The sequence below is a fragment of the Natrix helvetica genome, assembly GCF_964273705.1.
Source record: "Natrix helvetica genome assembly, chromosome: 4".
Taxonomy (NCBI): Eukaryota; Metazoa; Chordata; class Lepidosauria; order Squamata; family Natricidae; genus Natrix; species Natrix helvetica.
In genome coordinates this window covers 21,256,841-21,278,255 of record NC_138550.1, presented here as the reverse complement: position 1 = coordinate 21,278,255, position 21,415 = coordinate 21,256,841, and the positions used below count along the sequence as shown (strand labels likewise).

The 21,415-nt window shown below is 44.8% G+C and overlaps 1 protein-coding gene across 4 annotated transcripts in view; it reads right to left on the bottom strand.

Annotated features, from left to right (window-relative positions):
* The window catches only part of FGF9 (fibroblast growth factor 9), an 85,959-nt gene that overhangs the window by 5,976 nt on the left and 58,568 nt on the right, over positions 1 to 21,415 (bottom strand). The window lies entirely within an intron of this gene.

Sequence of the window (21,415 nt, the reverse complement as noted above, 5' to 3'; positions counted from 1 at the left end):
GCCCCAGGCGCCTGATGGAACCTGATAGGTTCCAGACGGAGCTTGGGCCACCTCCTGTAACCTTGACCTGCCCCCGGGTAGAGGACCTGGTAGTTGCGTGGAATAATGCAACTACCGGGGCCTTGAACCGGGTGGCGCCTTTGCGGCCTCTCCGGCGGCAACGATCCACCCTAGCCCCTTGGTTTACCGAGGAGCTAAGGGTGATGAAGTGCCGCAAGAGACGTCTAGAGAGTCGTTGGAGATCCTCTCGCTCCGAATTTGATCGAACACAGGCACGAGCCCATTTAAGGACGTACCTTGTGGCATTGAGAGTGGCCAAACGCCAATATTGTGCCACTCTCATTGCATCCGCGGAGAACCGCCCTGCCGCCCTGTTTCGGGTGTCCCGCTCCCTCTTGTTTCAGAGGCCGCGGGAGGCCCCCCTACAGGGCAGGGCAGAGGAATTTGGTAAATATCTGCAGGATAAAATCGCTCAAATCCGGAGAGATTGGGTTCCTGTCAGTGATCCAATGGAGACGTCCATGGCGAGTCTTGAGGTATCGATCTGGGAGGAGTTTGACTTGGTTGCCATCGAGGATTTGGACAGATTGCGTGGACGACTGCGACCCACCACGTTTATTGGACCCATGCCCCTCCTGGCTTGTACTGGCATCCTGGGAGGTTACACGAGACTGGCTCCTGGGCCTAGTGAATGCTTCGCTGAGCGAGGGGTCTCTCCCGGCCGCCTTGAAAGAGGCGGTGGTGAGACCCTTGCTCAAGAAGCCTTCCCTGGACCCTTTGGAGCTGGCCAATTATCGTCCTGTCTCCAACCTTCCCTTTTTGGCGAAGGTTGTAGAGACTGTGGTGGCCTACCAGTTTCCACGACATCTGGAGGAAAATGATTATCTAGACCCGCGCCAGTCCGGCTTCCGCCCCGGTCACAGCACGGAGACGGCCTTGGTCGCGTTGGTGGATGATCTCTGGAGGGCCAGAGACAGAGGTTGTTCCTCTATCCTGGTCCTATTAGACCTCTCGGCGGCTTTTGATACCATCGACCATGGTATCCTGCTGCGCCGGCTGGAGGGGCTGGGGGTCCGGGGCACCGTTTTGCGGTGGTTCGGCTCCTACCTTTCTGACCGGACGCAGCGTGTGTTGGCAGGAGAAGAGAGGTCGACCCTACGCCCCCTTACTTGTGGGGTGCCACAGGGGTCGGTCCTCTCGCCACTCCTCTTCAACACATATATGAAGCCGCTGGGTGAGATCATCCGTGGTTTCGGGGTGGGATACCATCTGTACGCTGATGATACTCAGCTGTACTTTTCCACCCCGAACCACCCCAACGAGGCCATCGAAGTGATGTCCCGGTATGTGGAAGCCGTACGGATCTGGATGGATGACAACCGACTCAAGCTCAAACCCTCCAAGACGGAGTGGCTGTGGGTACCAGCTCCCCGGTTCAGCCAATTAATTCCATCATTGGCCATTGGGGGCATTCAACTTGCCCCCGTGGAGCGGGCGCGCAATTTGGGCGTCCTCCTGGATGCCCGGCTGTCCATGGATGACCATGTGACAGCCGTGGCAAGGGGGGCGTTCCACCAGGTTCGCCTGGTGCGTCAATTGCGCCCCCTACTGGACTGGGACGCCTTACGCACAGTCACTCATGCGCTGGTGACGTCTCGCCTGGACTACTGTAACGCTCTCTACATGGGGCTTCCCTTGAAATGCACTCGGAGACTACAGTTGGTCCAGAATGCGGCCGCGCAGGTAATTATGGGGAGTACAAGGTACTCCCATGTGACACCTCTCCTGCGCGAGCTGCACAGGCTTCCTGTGGTCTATCGGGTGCGTTTCAAGGTTTTGATAATAATCTTTAAAGTGCTCCATGGCTCAGGACCTAGTTACTTGCGGGATCGTATTCTGCCCCATACATCCCTGCGACCAATCCGCTCGCACAGAGAGGGCCTCCTCCAGGTGCCGTCCACAAGACAGTGTCGGGGGGCGGCGCCTAGGAGTAGAGCCTTCTCTGTGGCGGGCCCAGCCCTGTGGAATGACCTCCCTCCGGATATTAGGAATACCTCTGACCTCCGCTCCTTTCGTATTAAGCTTAAGACCCACCTATTCCAAGCAGCTGGCCTGGCTCAACTTTGATCTAACCATATCGCTCCTGATGGGCTTTTACTGGGTATTTTAATTATATTTAATTATCTAGGGGTTTTTAAAGACTGTATTTTAATTGTTTTATTTATCAGCCGACCTCCTCCTTGTGTATGTCTCGGTATATGTCTCTGTTATGTTTGTTTTGTCCATATTTATTTCATATGTTTCATTGTACGCCGCCCCAAGTCCTTCGGGAGAGGGTGCAGCTAAGAAATAAATATTTATTATTATTATTATTATCTTTCCAAGCAGCCTCCATGTCTCCAGTGTCTTTTTCCCCACTTGGAGCCAAACCCAGAAGGACATTTCTCCCAACAGTAGGAAGACTAAAATATTAGGGTAATTAACTGGGTCTTCGTTAATTTCTAAATCCTAAACATTTAAAAATCAAACCATCTTTTGCTTTAAAAAAATAGGATTGTGCCATTTGATGCTGCAATTATAAAGACATATATTTTAAAAATGCTTAGAATGTATTTGTGCCAGTGTTGTCCAAAGGTATTTCCAGGGTCGTGTGGCCAACATGACTATACACTGAGACGTATGCAACACTGTTACCTTCTCACCAATATGGTATCTATTTATCTGCTCGCATTTGCATGCTTTTGAGCTGCTAGGTAGGCAGGACAAGTAACCACCCATTGCACAGCACTTTGGTCTTGAACCCAGGCTATCAGCTTTCCAGCTGACAACTCAGCATCCTTAACTGCTGAGTCACCACACCCTTCGGAATGAAGTAGTAGCATAATATTATGATGCAATATTGTAACAGGGTGGGTTTCTCTGTTTACACATAGCATATAATCTAGTAGTTTGTAAAATATCAAATTGTAGGGCCCTTAAACCAACACATTTATTGAGATATACTCTTTAAGAAGGGGTAAATACCTTCAAGATTCAGTTTCAGCCATAATAATACTCGGGCAAACAATAGATACAAACTCAAGGTAAACTGCTCCAAACTCGATTGCAGAAAACATGACTTCAGCAACAGAGTGGTCAATGCCTGGAATGCTCTACCTGACTCCATTGTTACATCCTCAAACTCCCATAACTTTAACCTTAAACTGTCTTCCATGGACCTCACCCCATTCTTAAGAGGTCTGTAAGAGGACACCAGCGTGCCTACCCTCCCTGTCCTACTGCCCCCATTTATTCGTATCCATTTCCTGTGTTCATGTCCATGTTTACACTTATACATGTTACCTCATACATGTTTGAAAAACTAAATAAATAAATAAAGATTCTTGCTCCCTAAAGTTGGCTTAAAATAGACATTTTAAAAATCCATTGAATGACAATGAAAGAATAAGACACTTTTACTTTCATTAAATCTTAGCTCTTAAGAACAACATATAGCAACTAAAAGAAACCTTTACTATAAAGGAATTAAGAATGTAATGGGAAGAAAGGTTAATGAAGTGAAAAGAAGAAAAGAAAATTAAAGTTACTCTTCAGTTCAAATGCTAATAATATGCTCCACAGATAATGGTTTGCCAGATGACACATTCTCTAACACTACATTGGCTGCATGCAAAGAAAAACTTTTAAAAATAAAACTCAGTTGCCCAATATCACAGGATTTGATCTACTATTTTTAATTTTAAAAAATTAACAATGCTGAAGCAGAGATGATTGTTCCCCCGGAGTAAGCATCTCTTTCTTATTTATTTACAGCATTACTATACTACAACTATACTAAATATCACGTGGTTTCCAATATATTTCTACAACACAATTTTAATCCATGTATTTTCTTTTCAGGTCAGTTTCATTTATAGCAACTGTATAGCTTTCAAGGTAATCTCCGATAGTTGTAGTTATTTCAGTATCTATGTATACTCATTCAAGCGGGTCAAGAAACCTTTGCTTTGAAATCTTGAATAAAGGAAAATGTAGAAATTTGATACATAAAATGATGAATAAAAATGTTTATATTGCATTGCAGATGGTGAACATATGGGCTTATCTGAAAGGGAAACATCCACTTACATTTCGCATAATGAATTCAAGAGCTGTTAGGCAGTGATAGTTACAAGCTGAATATATTTACTGAGGACTACACCATTCCCACCACACATAGAGATTATGTATCAAGAGGACTAGAGATTTCAGTACTACAACCAAGTGGAAGCTATAATTCTTCTCACATCCTGCATATTAATTTCCTGAAGGTTACTCATTGAAGGGAATTTTATTGCACGGTATTTGGCCATAATAAGAAAGAACGTTGGTCTTACCTGAACGTTTTTTTCTGGAGTAGTGGAGGGAGGGGTCACAGCAGGGTTAACACAGCCTGATTGGTCCATTTGACTGAGAGAAAACTTCTTAACCTTCGCCTTCTCCCGTTGGTTCCCAGTTTCCGCGATGTCACGGCCAACAACTGCAAGTCAAACACAAACAAGAACAAGCCCCCCCGGGGCCTCCCGATTCTACACCTCCCGGACCCTGTCTAACTAACTAACTAGGGCGGGAAATGTGACCCCTCCCTCCACTACTCCAGAAAAAAACGTTCAGGTAAGACCAACGTTCTTTTTCCAGTAGAGTGGAGGGAGGGGTCACAGCAGGGACATACCCACGCTACGTCCCCGGGCGGGCCGACTGGGTCCCAGGTGAAGAATCGGCCACCACCCTCTGAAGGACCCTCCGGCCAAAGGATGCCTCAGCCGAGGCATAAGTATCCAAACGATAGTGCCTAATAAAAGGTGTGGGGGAAGCCCAGGCCGCCGCCCTACAAATATCCTCGAAAGGTGCCCTGGTGGCCCAAGCCGCCGAAGTAGCCGCACTGCGGGTGGAGTGTGCAGTGATCCCCGATGGGGGAGTCTTCCCAGAAGCCCCGTAAGCCTCAACTATGGCCAACCTAATCCATCGTCCGATGGTGGAAGAAGACACCTTACATCCTAACGAGCCTGGACGAAAGGAAACAAATAACGCTTCCGTCCTCCTAATGCCCTCAGTTCGCTTTAGGTAAATGCGAACAGCCCGGCGAACGTCCAGCTTATGCCACACCAACTCCCGCTCTCTCGAGGGATTGGGACAAAAATTCGGGAGCACGACCTCCTGGGCCCTGTGAAACTGTGAATTCACCTTCGGAATGAACGAAGGATCCAAGCGAAGGACCACCCTGTCCTGGTGTATTACACACAGGTCACTGCGTGAAGAAAGGGCCCCCAACTCTGAAATGCGCCTGGCCGATGTAATGGCCACTAAAAACACCACCTTAAGGGTAAGCAGACGCATGTGTACCGTCCTAAGTGGTTCGAACGGGGAGCTCGTCAGAGCCTGGAGAACCAGGGTCAGATCCCAGGTTGGAAACCTATGAACCGGAGGCGGACGGATGTTAGCCGCCCCCTTCAGAAAACGCTTAATCAGTGGAGACCGGGAAAGGACGGGGGAACCCTCCCCCCCCAGAATGGTGGCCAAAGCCGCCACTTGACGCCGGAGCGTATTATGCGACAAGCCATCCTCCAACCCCTTCTGGAGGAACTCCAACACGTTTGGGACGGTAGCCCTAGAAGGATCCAACCCCAAAGGAATGCACCACTTCGCAAACGCTTTCCATGTGGCATTGTAAATTCTAACCGTGGACGGCCTCCTAGACGCCTCTAAGGTGGCTATGACTCCTGACGAAAGTCTCTGCCCCCTCAGGATCCTCCGTTCAAGAGCCAGGCGGTCAGATGGAGCCACTGAGGCCCTGGGTGATGTAAAGCCCCCTGACTCAGAACGACCTCCCCCGGGGGAATCCTCCAGGGGTCTGCTACCGACAGCTGGACCAGGTCCGCGAACCAGGGTCTCCTCGGCCAGTATGGTGCTAACAGAATAACGAGAGCCCTCTCTGTGACTATCTTCCCTATCGTACGGGGAACGAGGGGAAGGGGAGGAAAGGCATAAAGGAGACCCGGGGGCCATCGGCTCCTGAGAGCATCCGCTCCTTCCGCCGACGGAGACTGGAACCGGGTAAAGAACCGGGGCAGCTGAGCGTTGTCGGGGGAGGCGAACAGATCCACCCGAGGTGTGCCGAACCTGCTGCATATCTTCCGAAACAACTCCGGGCCCAGTTGCCACTCGCCATCGTCTAGGGTTGTGCGGCTCAGCCAATCCGCCTGAAGATTGGACACTCCTGAGATGTGCTCCGCCACTATGGAGGCCAAGTGTCTCTCCGCCCACAAGCCCAACGACTGCGCCTCTCGCCAGAGAGAACATGAGTGGGTGCCCCCCTGGCGATTGACATGGGCCTTCGTCGCCACATTGTCCGTAAGCAGGAGGACATGGCGCCCCCGCAGGTGATGACGAAAAGTCCTTAGGGCAAGCCGCGCGGCTTTTAGCTCCAGCCAATTGATGTTGTGGCGGAGATCCGAGGCAGACCAACGTCCCTGGGTCATGTCGGAGTCCATCACGGCCCCCCAGCCGAAGAGGCTGGCATCCGTCGTCACTGTGACTCTCTCGGGCTCCCAAAAACAAGCCCCCTGTTGCAGTGCTGGGGACAACCACCACCGAAACGAGAGTCTCACCTCCACCGGTAGAGGAACTGGACGCAAGGAGTTGCTCATCATCCTTCTCTGGACCGGGATCAAGGCCCACTGGAGAGGTCGCAGGTGGAGCCGGGCCCAGGGCACTATCCCTATGCAAGAGACCATCTTCCCCAGAAGTTGAGACAAGGTCAGGATGGAAACAGACCGTCTTTTTTGTACAGAGGAGACCAGCTGGCGAAGGCTGGACAAGCGCTCTGGAGACAGACGGACCCTCCCTGACTCGGAGTCTATCACTGTCCCTAGGTGTAGAATCTGCCTGGATGGGGACAGGTGGCTCTTGGGAAAGTTCACTGAAAACCCCAACGCCTGAAGCCAACGGATCGTCAGCCGAAGATCCGACTTGGCCCTGGGGAGGGACCCTGCCTGAACGAGGACGTCGTCCAAGTAGCACTGAAGTCTCACCGGAATGGAACGCAGGTAAGCCGCCAGTGCTGCCAGGACCTTGGTGAACGTCCGCGGAGCTGAGGCCAGACCAAACGGGAGAGCCCGGTACTGGTAATGCCTGCCCCGGTGAGAGAACCTGAGATAACACCGGTGAGACTGAAGGATGGGGACGTGGAGGTAGGCCTCCGTCAAATCTACTGAGGCCATGTAATCCCCCTTCCGAATGCCCTGCAGAATGGATTTCAGGGACGCCATCTTGAACCGCCTGTATACTAGGTAGCGGTTTAGGCGTTTCAGGTTGAGGATTGCCCTCCAACCCCCCGAGGATTTTGGAACTACGAACAGATGGGAGTAGTAGCCCAGACCCCTCTCCGGCTCCGGAACGACCTCCACTGCCCTGATTTCTAGAAGATGGGCGACCGCGAGGTCCATGAGACGACGCCGCTTCGGGTCCCGAGCCGGGGGAAAAACTTTGAAAAAACTTGGGGGTTTGGAGAGGAATTCTAACCTTAGGCCGTGGCGAACGGTCGCCCTGACCCAACCGTCTGACGTGATCCGATCCCACTCGTCCGCATACAGTGCCAGGCGGCCTCCGATGGGATGACTCGGGTTCGAGTCATTTCCCTCTGCGGAAGGGGCGGCCGCCCCCCCCACGAAAGGGCCGCTTGGACTGCGGTTGATATCTAGAACGGTCCTGAAAACTCTGTCTATGAAATGACCTGTCCTGCCTGTATGGTTGGTATCGCTGGTCCTGATCCCTGTCATAAGACTTGAACTGGGGCCTGCGATAGGGATGACTACGGGACTCCGCCTTCTTGGTGGATGTAGGCATAACTTTCTTTTTATCTTTGTTTTCCACCAAAATCGGGTCTAAGGAAGCCCCGAACAAATTTGGACCCTCAAAAGGGGCAGCTACTAGGTCCCACTTGGCTTTATAGTCCATCTGCCAGTTCCTGAGCCACAAAAGTCTACGAGAGGCCACAGAGGTGGCCAAAGCACTTGAACCAAATCTAACTGCGTCTAGGGTCGCATCAGCCGAATACTGACACGCTGCCATTATTTTAGCCAAATCCTGGTGCGCGCGCTCCTCCTGGATCGGAATGCGCTCCTGGAGCCGGCGGAGCCACATGACCGTAGTACGGTTAAAGTACGAGGCAGCAGCCGCTGCCCGCACCGCCCATGCTGAGGCTTTAAAATTTTTACGTAAAGTGAGCTCCGCCCTCTTGTCCTCTGCCTTAAGTTTGTCAGCCGCGTCCCCCGAAACTACTGGAGAGGAGGAGACTAAAGCTGCTATGGGCTGATCTATAACTGGAAGCTGAATAGCCTGCACAAAAGACTTTTCCATGTTGTAGGCGCGACGGTCGTTGCTGCCAGGTGGGGAAAAGTTAGAAGGACGGGCCCATTGGCTAGTAGCTACCTCTAAGAAAAGAGGAGGGGCAGGAATCTCCTCCTTATTGGTGGCCGTCGCTGAGAACATAACCATGTCCGGATCCGTGGGCGGTGGGACCGTGGGGTCCCCCGTGCCCACCTTTGTGGTCCTCCTAGCCTTCTTAAGCAATGGTTTGAACATGGCCTGGAGGAAAAGATTGGAAGAGCGAGGCGGCTCAGGAGCCGCATCCTCCTCCTCAGAGAACCCCCAATCGTCCCTCCGTGCCTCCCCCCTAGAGGAGACCTCACTCATGAGGGAAGGCGAAGAAGCCCTAGATCTGGACCTACTAAAGGGAGTAACTCGACTGTGGTGGTAAGGTCTGTCCCTTTGGGAAATGCCCCTAGAAATGGCTGCAGAAATAAGCCTTTTGAGATTCTCAGGGAGGTTTTCGAGATCCTCCTCATCTCCTTCTGAATCATAGTCTGGTGCCACATAGGCCCTGCTGGATCTCCTACCCCTAACTGGACCTGCAGAGGTACCTTCCAATGGATCCCCCCTATCTTCTTCCCTAATCCCCGGGAAAGCAGAAGGGGAGCGAGGCGCCCCCCGCTCCTGACTCCTAACAGATCTGCATGGGGAAGCAGAGGAAGAGGAAGAGGAAGGGCTGAACCCCCTAGCCACCGGTGGGGGAGGGCATGAAGCCGCCACGTGTGGGGATCTGGATCTGGGCCTAGGATCCCTGGCCTGTCTCTTCTCAGCCCTTTCAATGACCTTCTCGATGGCCCTGGATCGCCTGAGCTCATCCCTTTGCAGAGCTCTCGAAGGCCTGTCCTCAGCTGAAGGCCTAGAAACCCGAGGCCTAACTGGGGGAGTGGGCTCAACCTGATCTTCGCCTGCCTGAGCTGGCGCGGCCTGCTGGGACTCAGTTCTATCTGCCATCCCCACTCACGTGCTCCAGAACGAGGTTTTTGGTAGGAATTGCCCTTCAGCTGGTGAGAATCGCCTGCTCCGGGCCTCCAGTAAAGTTGCAAACAGCACAGCCACGTTTTTCACAGCCTCTCCGTGTTGCAAGCCCCAAACACGTGACTCAAAATGGCCGCCGGCTTCTTTTGGGCGGTGCTTTCAAAAGCGCGCCTAAAAATGGCCGCTCACCTCGCCCTTATTGCCAATGCCTGCAGCTGCAAGCTCGCTTTCCCAAAACACTCTCTAAATCACCGCTGAGCTCCTAAGCCCCTAGGAGCCTTCCAAACCAAGAAAAACGATTCCGCGCTGCTGCCGTGGGCTGTAACCGGCCCGGGAAGCTAGCGGTTCAAATTAGAAGCCGAAAAGCCGCTTTCGCGCCGAAAAGCCCCAGCGCGCTGCGAGCCTCACCGGAAAGTTTTAAGAAGACAAATTAAAGCACGTAGGATCGCCCGGCACACCCGAGACCCCAGGCACCAGTCCGGAGCGATCCCTTAAGAGAGGGGGAGGAAGCGCCCCCCCCACTGACTATCTCAGCCTCCTGAGGGCAGTCGAACAACAGCCCTGCAAGGCGGACCATTAGAAAAAAATTTTTAAATAAAAAACTCCAAATTCAAGGTGCCAACAACACTAACACTGACTAATAAAACCCACTAAAACTCTACTACTAGGAACCAAACCTGTGTCTTGGACCTTGACTGAGAGGAAACTGGGAACCAACGGGAGAAGGCGAAGGTTAAGAAGTTTTCTCTCAGTCAAATGGACCAATCAGGCTGTGTTAACCCTGCTGTGACCCCTCCCTCCACTCTACTGGAAAATAATAATTATTCTTATTATGGTCTTAAACTTCTCTTTCAGTGGTGGGAAATGACTTTCAAAGACCCAATGAAAGACAAATGTTCTCAGTTCCAGATATGACCTTATGGTGTACACAAAACTTTTCACACTCTGATTTTTATAATACTCTTAAGTTTAAAGGTTTTTTTAGGGATGATTTTCTACCCCATGTCTTTTTTTCACTCCCCCCCCCCCCTCTGGCTTCCTAGTTATTACTTGGATTGAAAACCACAAGGAAATCACAGAGCTATAGGCTCAACTGGGGGGAAAAAACACACAGATGAAGGGCATGGTAAAGCTCTTCCACATTGTAAAAAAACAAACAACACCCCTTCATTGTAACAAAGTGTTAATACCACTTTATAATGCCTTGATAAGGCCACACTTGGAATACTGCATTCAGTTCTGGTCGCCACGATGTAAAAAAGATGTGGAGACTCTAGAAAGAGTGCAGAGAAGAGCAACAAAGATGATTAGGGGACTGGAGACTAAAACATATGAAGAACGGTTGCAGGAACTAGGTATGTCTAGCTTAAGAGAAAGAAGGACTAGGGGAGACATGATAGCAGTGTTCCAATATCTCAGGGGTTGCCACAAAGAAGAGGAAGTCAAACTATTCTCCAAGGCACCTGAGGGTAGAACAAGAAGCAATGGGTGGAAACTAATCAAGGAGAGAAGCAACTTAGAACTGAGGAGAAATTTCCTGACAGTTAGAACAATTAATCAGTGGAACAGCTTGCCTCCAGAAGTTGTGAATGCCCCAACACTGGAAGTCTTTAAGAAGATGTTGGATAGCCATTTGTCTGGAACGGTATAGGGTTTCCTGCCTAGGCAGGGGATTGGACTAGAAGACCTCCAAGGTCCCTTCCAACTCTACTATTGTATTGTATTGTATTGTGATATCTTTGTAATCACCATTACCTGAGTTTGAGTTTAGGATGTTTTACCTTTATGTTAAATTTACAAATACTGTAAATAATTTTCCACTGTTCCTGCAACTTTAAACTATCAAAGTAGTTGTTCATATAATCACCTAACCATTGTAACCCTCACCATGGATTTCTCAAAACAGCCTTAATATCATATGCTATAAACAAACATACATATTAATCAGTATGGAGGGGGAAGATCCTTACAAAGCCTTGGATGGATAAGGACTTTACCCATTACGACTACTTCAATGCAAAAATTTTAATAGAGAAAAAGAACCAACTCTGATGTTTCAACCTCATTGTGTAACATCAATTTTACTGAATTCTACAATAGGTAAGAGTTGAATGTGTTCTAATAGCCTCCCACAGCTTATCTAAGAAGAAGAATGCAAGCAGCTTTGTAATCAATCTCTTCTTTTTATTTGCTGAATAGTCTTTAAATACACCACTTGTTGTCTTAACATTTCTTTGAACAATTTTTAAAATTACTTTGAGTTCTTTCAATTGTAAATCCAGATGCTGTATAGAAGTCAAATGAGAAACTGGCAAGAAACTTAATGTTTTTTTCAATTCTTATTTTCTTCAGGCAAATTAGATCATATAGAGTTACACTGCAGAATGCTTTCTGATATTAAAAAAGAGGCATGATATTAAATGCCTCTCAGTCTATTCTTGAGTTATTCATTTTTCCATACATATTTGATGCCATGATTTTAAAATAAGTTGCATCTGTAAGTTAGTTTATTTGTTCTTCTGGAAAACTTAAAATAATTATAAATCCCACCACAGGATAGCAGCAGGCTTCCATTTTCAAAATAGAATTGCGATTAGTCCTACAAAGAATTATAACAGAATGCACAACAGGATGGTCTAGGATAAGACATAGCATCATATGAAGAGGTTAGTTCATGATTATCCAATCTTTTGACTTGCCTGGGCCACACTGAGGTAACAAGAATTGTCTTGGGCTGCATATAAAATATATAGTAGTTACTGTATATAGATAACAAACTTTCTTTGTTTTTTTAATTTTAATATGGAACCACATTACCAGCTGTCCAGAGTCGCATATGATCCACAAGTTGGACATGCCTAGGTTAGTTTAGGTATATCATAATAAATATTGGATTTAACCAACAAAAGCGTGTACAGTAAAGGCTATGGTTTTTCCAGTTGAAATGTATGGCTGTGAAAGTTGGACCATAAGAAAAGCTGAGCGCCAAAGAATTGAGGGCTTTGAACTATGGAGCTGGGGAAGACTCCTGCAAGTCCCTTAAACTGCAAGGCAATCAAAGTTCTAAAAGAGATCAACCCTGACTGCTCTTTAGAAGGCCAGATCCTGGTGATGAAACTCAAATTCTTTGGCCACTAATAAGAAGGAAAGACTCACTGGAGAAGAGCCTAACGCTGGGAAAGACAGAGCAAAAGAAGAAGGGGACGACAGAATGAGGTGGCTGGATGGAGTCACTGAAGCAGCAGGCGTGAGCTTAAATGGACTCCAGAAGATGGTAGAGGACAGGAAGGCCTGGAGGAACATTGTCCATGGGGTCACGACGGGTTGGACATGACTTCGCAACTAACAACACCATAACCATAATAATGGTTACAAAATTAAAGCTTAAGAAAAAAATAGCTTTGAATTCCATGTTTTGCTTTCCATCTTGTTAACATTTTGGCAGTTCCCAAACAATATTAGAATTATACAATAATCATACAGGGTACAATATTTTAAAAAATTATTTGCAGCCAAATCTTTTGTTCCAAAGCATCCCTACTTGCACTATCACCAATGAGCTATACCACTGTGCCCCTATTCCTCCCTATACTGCAGAAACACTACAGTAATGGGAAATTGGTTGGCAGATCTTGGATGACTGCTATTTCTCTATGTCCACAACATTTTGCTTTAGTCAATCCAAGTACAACATCTCCCAAATGTTTTCAATTGAATAAAATTCTTTTAATACTGTGAATGGTAAGAATATGGATATTCGTAAAGGTGCATTAATCAATATGCTATATAATAGAAATTAATGCATTCTATTTAGATTACGCAGTACAACAGCACTACTTTCTTTAGAGACATATGATAGCCCCTGGATTTTATGAGCTAGACAATCACATCATCAAGTCAAAGACTTTAGTTCACAATACAGAATCAGCAGAATAAATAGCCTGAGAATGGCTGATTCTATTTTTAATTGAATGAACTAATACAATCTAAGAAAACCTTTCATCCCATTAATGCCATTAGCATCTAAACTGGAAGAAAATCTATCACAAGAACTATTCTTCTTTAAAACATCTTCCCATTTTAAAAACCATCATTACAACATCAAGATTATTATGTTGGACAAGCAATTTAATGCCTACAGTGGAAGACATTGAGATATATATAGATAGATGATAGATAGATAGATAGATAGATAGATAGATAGATAGATAGATAGATAGATGATAGATAGATGATAGATAGATGATAGATAGATAGGTGTGTGTGTGTGTGTGTGTGTGTGTGTGTGTTGTATTTGTGCTGATAAAAATAAACATTAAAAACATTAAAAAAATGGTTTTCTGCCTGTATGGTTTTCTGTGATGAGCCGAAGGCAGAAAGAGGGAGTAGTGAGCTTCCTCCCATATTTGGGCATACCAGGGGTTGTAACACAAATACATACATACATACATACATACATACATACATACATACATACACACACACACACACACACACCACTGATTCATGCAAACATAACACAATCACATATAAAACATTTGAGTAATAGTTTTATTAATTACATAGCCATGGAACAAATATATTCACTGCATGTAGATTTTAAAAATTCAAATTAGCAATAGTTTGCAATAAGCAATGATATATTTCAGTTCATCTGAATGAATTTCAGCTGAATGAAAAACAAAAATACATAACCACATATCAATAACTAGCATCTCCAATTAAAAGTAGGTCAATTAAAGGTATCTTTGAAAACTGTTTTTGCGTAGGAATAAAAGAGAAAGTCCAGATCAATTAGTTACTAAGTATATGTACATATGCATCAGAGGTATATCAAAAAGCATGTCCTAGAACAGGGTATCAAACTCAAGGCCCAAGAGCTGGATCCAGCCCAAGAGCTGCTTAGATCTGGCCCACGAGGCCACCCTGAAAACAGTCAAGGACCAGCCCCCAGTACCTCTGCCAGCAGCACTCCTGAGCTCCGTTTTTGCTGGCAGAGGGTTGCAGGAGGCCTTTGCAGCCGAAAATGGAGCTCAGGAGTCTGTTTACCCTGGCAGAGCACTAGGGCCACCATAGGCGCCCAAGTGCTCAATGGGCACAGTGACGTTGAGCTGGCCACGTCCACCCTGGCCATGCTCCCCCCCCCCCTGAGCTCAAACACAACCTCGATGTGGCCCTCAATGAAATCGAGTTTGACACCTCTGCCCTAGAAGGAAGATAGCCAGGCCAAGGTCCATTTGCATCTGAACAAAGGGATATTTGCAGGAATGGTGAATTGATGGCTTCAACTGTGCAGCTATGGATGCTAATCTGACTTTTCTGATCCTCCTATGGATCCTACCCTTCCTCCATAAGAGCACCTTTGTGGGAACCTCAAAAATCCCCTTCCAGCTGCTGAAATCTGGCATAACCGTTTTGCACTCTTTGTTATTACAGGTGGGCCAATCACAATTGCCTGATTCCAAAGTCTGTCCTAGTGTATCTTCTCCGTGCCCTTTTCTTGGATACTTCAGTTGCTGCCAGCCAGGAGATACAAGCTGGATTCTCTGGGTATTTATTGGTAGCCCTCTGCAATCAGGAACATGGATCACTTATGATCAATTTCTCTCCCCTTTTCTTTTCTTGAGAGAGAACCCTGGTAAGTCTGATGACTTATTAGAGAAGTGAACTCACCTCACTCCATATTAAGAAGCATGCTTAATGAGTGTTTTCCCATTAGGAAGACATGCTTAGTGGAAGCGGATATGAAGCCAGGGGTCATATGATCACAACTCGGGCGCTTGGCAGTCAGCTCACGGTTACAACCTGTGAGAGGTCACATGACCATGATTTTCCAGTTGTCCCCCCACCCCCCAAAAAAACCTGTCAAAAAATTCATTAGGGAAGCTGGATTTGCTTAACAAGCTTATGATTCACCTATTGTTAAATTCCAACCTGTTCATATCAGTGCATGAATGAAACTTATCTAGGCCTTTAGATTCCCCCCCCCTCAAAAGTATTAACTTTCTCTTCCAGCTCTGTGTCATCTGCAAATAACTCTGTCAGCGTCCTGTCATATCTAAGTGTAGTCACCAGAATATTAAAATAACCTACTTTTAAGGTCATATATTTACTGAGGCTGTTCTCACCCAGAATGATTCAGCAAATCTTTTGAAAAGAATAATTAGATATTATAGACACCACAGAACTGCAGACTTTACAGGTTGCAGTTATAGAACTTTAGAATAATTTCATAATCTAGCAACTATTTTAATATTTAGATGTATTTATTTGTAATATATCTATCTAGTCTTTCTCACTTGTTGGAATATTCACGTCAAGGCCAAGTTACACTGAAGTTGAACCATTTCAAAAATACAGTAAAACTTGAATAATACAGAGACTTAAACTTCTCTGAGATATAGCATGTATTTTTTTCAACATGGCCATGAAAGATTGTAAGTAAAGAAGAGAGGGCTATCTTCTAACTCTAGTATTAACCAGGGAAGGCATTTTATCTTCTTCCCATCAACTCTGTCTCAGCTACTGAGAAGGATAAGACCTACCCAGCTATACAATGTAGAGAAGATTTGTATAGCATTACATTGCTAGATTTACTAAATAAGGATAGAATTTCCTATTAAAGAGAAATGTTTGGAATTTCTCATATTGCTACATAATTCATACTAAAAAGGCTATTATTAATCAGTGTATATCAACTTAATTTTAATAGTGTGAAGTTCTAAATTGACACACTACTATATTAGACGCAGTGGCTCAGTGGCTAAGATGCTGAGCTTGTCGATCAGAAAGGTTGGCAGTTCAGCAGTTAGAATCCCTAGTGCTGCGTAACGGAGTGAGCTCCCGTTACTTGTCCCAGCTTCTGCCAAACCAGCAGTTCAAAAGCATGTAAAAATGTAAGTAGAAAAATAGGGACCACCTTGGTAGGAAGGTAAGAGCACTCTGTGTGTCTTCGGCATTTAGTCATGCTGGCTACATGACCACAGAGATGTCTTCGGACAGCGCTGGCTCTTTGACTTTGAAACGGAGATGAGTGCTACCCCTTAGAGTTGGTAATGACTAGCACATATGTGCGAGGGGAACCTTTACCTTACTATAAATATATAGCACTAATCTAACATTAACATTTTTACTTAATCCTAAAAGTCCTTGCTTATAAATCTCTTTTCTATTTCTTTATTTTGTTTTTGTTTCTTTTCCTTGTGTTCTTAAATATCTATTAAGATAAATAATTTTTTAAAGAATTATTTTTTGTTTAATTAACTCTTAAGTGAAAAAAAAACTAAGACAGATATGGAAGGTAAATTAAGCTGCATTGCATTTTAATAAGAGTATAACTCCGAGATAGTAGTTAAAGGCAACAGGCTAGAAATTGGGAGAATGACTTCTAGGCCCACCTTAGGCACAAAGGCAGTTGGGTGACTTTGAGCCACTCCCACCCTCTCTTAACCATAGGAAGATAGTGAGAAACTACTTATGAAATCTTATCAAGAAAATTATATAAAACTTTAAAGTTTTAAAACTATTTACATTTTCAACCATTACAGGAATTGAATAACAATTTGATATTTACAATTCTCCAAAATGGTACTGCAATTTTCAAATGAAAAGCTTCGTGTAGTGAGGAAATGCTCATAAAAATATGCATACATGTAATAACAATATTAATTGGGATCGAAAACTCCAATCTTAAACAATATGGTTATTAGTCAAAAAAACCTGTATGATCATGCTTTTTAGGATCCACACTTCCAGTAATCATTAAGCAAGGACTCTATGTTGTTTAAGCAAGAACTTGCGACTTCCACCTTCCTGCCATCTTCCTCACTAACTTTGCTTGTGGGAAGTCAGCAAAAAACTTCACAAACTCTGATCACATGACCATGAGACCCTACAATAGCCCTAAGTGTGAGGGTAACTATCCCTCATTCAGTACTGTCATAAGTTTTAACAGTCACTGAACTAGCAGTACTTAAATGAGAATCACCTGCATTTATAAAAATAAAGTTCATACTAATTTTCCAAAGTTCGCATGCAAAATTTATTTGCACATAAATTATGTGTTAAACTATTCATATTGGCTTTTCATACATACTGTGAGCAGAAATGCATCCAAAATAAAGAAGTGTATAAATGACATTTTCTGTTTTGGGTATATCTGGAAACAGGCTGTAATGGTATCTGGAAGATTGGGGTGAAGATATCATGTTTAGATATGGTTAGATAGCCTAGAGTGGAGAAAGAGCAAGAGGTTCAGAAGGGACCCTTCCCAATTTGTTGAGCTATAAAGGAGACAACAGGATAAATGTATTTTCAGACGTGCAAGAATATGCCTGTTATTATAGATTTACAATAAAGTGGAATTAGCTTATTTGATCATATCTTTAAATAGATTTAGAATAGAATAACAGAGTTGGAAGGGACCTTGGAGGTCTTCTAGTTCAACCCTATACCACTTCAGACAAATGGTTATCCAACATCTTCTTTAAAACTTCCAGTGTTGGGGCATTCACAACTTCTGGAGGCAAGTTGTTCCACTGATTAATTGTTCTGTCAGGAAATTTCTCCTTAGTTCTAGGTTGCTCCTGTCTTTCATTAGTTTCCACACATTGCTTCTTCTCCTGCCTTTGGAGAATAGCTTGACTCCCTCTTCTTTGTGGCAGCCCCTGAGATATTGGAACACTGCTATCATGTCACTCCTAGTCCTTCTTTTCATTAAACTAGACATACCCAGTTCCTGCAAATGTTCTTCATATGTTTTAGCCTCCAGACATATTCTCTGTCTGGTCTACCTGGTAAGGCTTAATAAGGCAGGCAGTGAAGCCAATACAGGTAGCTCACAATTGGGACTGGATCTCAGCTGCTGATTGAAGCAATCGTTAAGTGAGGTGGCCGCGTCTCCTCTCAGTATTCCTGGTGGTGATCATTAAAGTGATCTAAGCAGAGTCCTAGGTAAGGAAAGTGTGATCCTCATAGAGGCTGGGGAAGAATTTAGGAGGCTACATTCAGCTGGAAACCCTCCGTGCTGAAATCCAAGCAGGATTTTCAGCCGAGTGAAGAAAACCCATTTGCGTCCAGCACCAGGCCTACTTGCCTGAGGCACCCCACACATCTTACATTGCTGCCTTACCACCTCTTCAACCTCTATCTTATTTCAGCTCCTTCTTGGTCTCTCTGAGTTGGCTGAAAGCCAACATAATTCCAGACCATCATTAGACAGACCATCGTAGCTTGAAGAATATTGGCACAGAAAGAGATAATGTAGTCCTTAAAAGTGCATGTGATCGGTATCTTTTCATCTGCATTACATAACAAATTATCTTTTCAAATCAGTTTCATGCAGAGAGCATTACAATTGTTGGCCCGAGACAAAACTTTTCCTTCTTCAAATGCATGGCAGTACAGAAAAGTCTTAAGATTTGTGACTTGTTTAAGGCTTCTTGAAATTTAATGCTGGCTAATCTAGTAACTGTCAACAATTAATTTTCAGAATTGCCTTGCCCCAAGAAAAAATCCATAACTATTTAGTAATTTATGCACAGGAGCTAAGCAGAAATGTGGATAGATAACACAGGCTAGCAACGTTGGTAGCTTCATATCCTCTACCAATTTTAATCTTGGCCAGTAAATCAAGACTGTAAACCTAATTTTAGATATCATCAAACAGAAAGTCATCTCCAATTTAAGAATGACTGTTGATGCATTGCCTGGAAGCAAAAATAAGATTCTGGGAAAGATATTTGAACTGTTTTTACGGTTGAGATTTCCCACAGCTATATTTAAAATAGCTACTTCTTCAAATAAGGTACTCTTTACTATCTAGTGATGCTGTGTTGGTTTTGACCCACAGCACCTTCTTCGGGGGTGCAGATTCTCTTAAAGACTTTTAAGACCTTGGTGCAAAGAAAAAGCAAGTAAAAGATCCATGTGTAATGTTCTAGTTTTTCTTCCATGCATCTCCCATATTTAAACAGACAATATACCAAGAATTCTTGCAGACCCCCCAGGCTTCCAGTTTTCCACTTCCTGTCAAGTCAGTTTAAAACTCACCCAAGATTGATGTGAATTGTCTTCACTATTTGCAGCTTTATTCTTATATTAAAATGGTTTAGACATAATCATATCTCTAAATTTTTGAGTCTGGAGTTCATAGAGAACACATCCTTATAGTCTTGTTCATATTTTTACCTCCTATCCTTGATTCAGCAGGAAAGTACATCTGTATATGAAAAAGGACTGCCTCGCAGCCTACATCAGGGGTCCCCAAACTACGACCCACGGGCCAGATACGGCCCACCAAAGTAATTAATCTGGTCCACAAGGGACCACAAGGCTACCCCACCCACATCACGCCACTACCCGCCGTCCCCCACCTGCCTTCTGGAGGCCAAGGCATGGAGGCGTCTGGGGGACAAAAGCAGGCACATTTTTGCCTCCCCAGCCTCCAGAGAGAGTGAGGGAGGGAGGGAGAGAAACATACACACCCACAAACAGAAGTCCCTCATACATACCCCAAGGCAGCCACCCTGCTTCACTATCTTGCTTTTCACCCCCAGGAGCATAACAAATTAAAGTTTAATTTGTGTGTATTGTTTGGACTGCTAAATTGGCCACAACCACCCATTCACATGACCACTTAGCAACACCCACCCAGCTTGTCCGGTCCACCAGGAGTCTGAGGGACCATGAATTGCCCCCCCGTTTAAAAACTTTGGGGACCCCTAGCCTACATTATCAATAATCAGGCCATTTAATGTTGCTACTGACACACAATTTAAGTCAGGGTAGTTTCAGGGCAGTGACTGGTAAGTTGCTTACTATGTTTAATCCATCATCCATTAGCGATAGGCAGGAAAAGTAGCCACCAACTGATGAGTATGGCTCATCATACTTTTCTGCATTATTTACCTTGTAAAATCATTTTAAAGCAAAAAACCCTCATCAACCAATCTTCAGGTGTGCTGTGGGACTACAATGGCTATGACTGATACAGAATTCCCAACATTTCTAACACCAGGGAGCTATTTTTAACCCATAATTATAATGAGCTGGAGTTGCTTTCTGCAAGTTTTAGTTTAACAATCATCTCTATTCATGCAACAACATGAAAAAGCCAATATCCATAGAATTAAAAACCAGGCTGGGAACAATTAGCTGCTTTATTTCTCAGTTCAGGAATAACTAAATTTAAAGACACCAATGCTTTGCTGCATGTCTCTCTCACATGCATATTCATCTTCTGTACAGTTAATTTCAACTTGGATGACATTTTATGTCAATTATTTCATAATTTGTATGCATTCAATTTTCAACTGAACTGGTGAGTGAAGATATCAGAGAATGGGCCATCTTGCTAGAAATTACATTAGACTTTCCCGAGCCCAGAAATGTTTAGCAAAAATTTGAATAGCAACACATATTGCAATTACTGCAATATTTCTCAAAGCTAAAATGGCAGATAGGAGAAAGTATTTTTTTTGTTGAGATGTGGCCATATAAATAACATACACACACACACACACACACACACACACACACACCTAATCCCACCCTGCAATTCCTCACTAAATAGCCTTCAGGATTTTCTCAAAGTCCAAAGCAAGCACTTCAACGTAGATCCATTGTTTACTGAATCAAATAGAAAATCTCATTTAATAATCATATGAAATGCAAGAAAAGTATGAGAAAGTTGGGGAAAATAAATCCAATAAAAATAAATCTAATGCTATTCTAATTTGTGTCACTTACCCCAAATGCTTGGTGAGGAAGTTAAGTTCTGGTTCTGGTTCTACCCTCCACCATCAAGGTACTCTCTGACTGTCACAATGTTGGTATTTGAGAATGGTCGGGTTTGTAAATTGTACGCAAAACTAAGTCAAGCGGATTTATTTTTAGACTCTTTGTCCCATACATTATATATGTGTGGAGTTACCAATGATGTGGATAGCGTGTGTTATTCCAATCCCTACCATACTTGGTGGATATGTGAAGGGCAATTCATCTAAGGAATCCTTAAGTTGGTGGCAAAAGA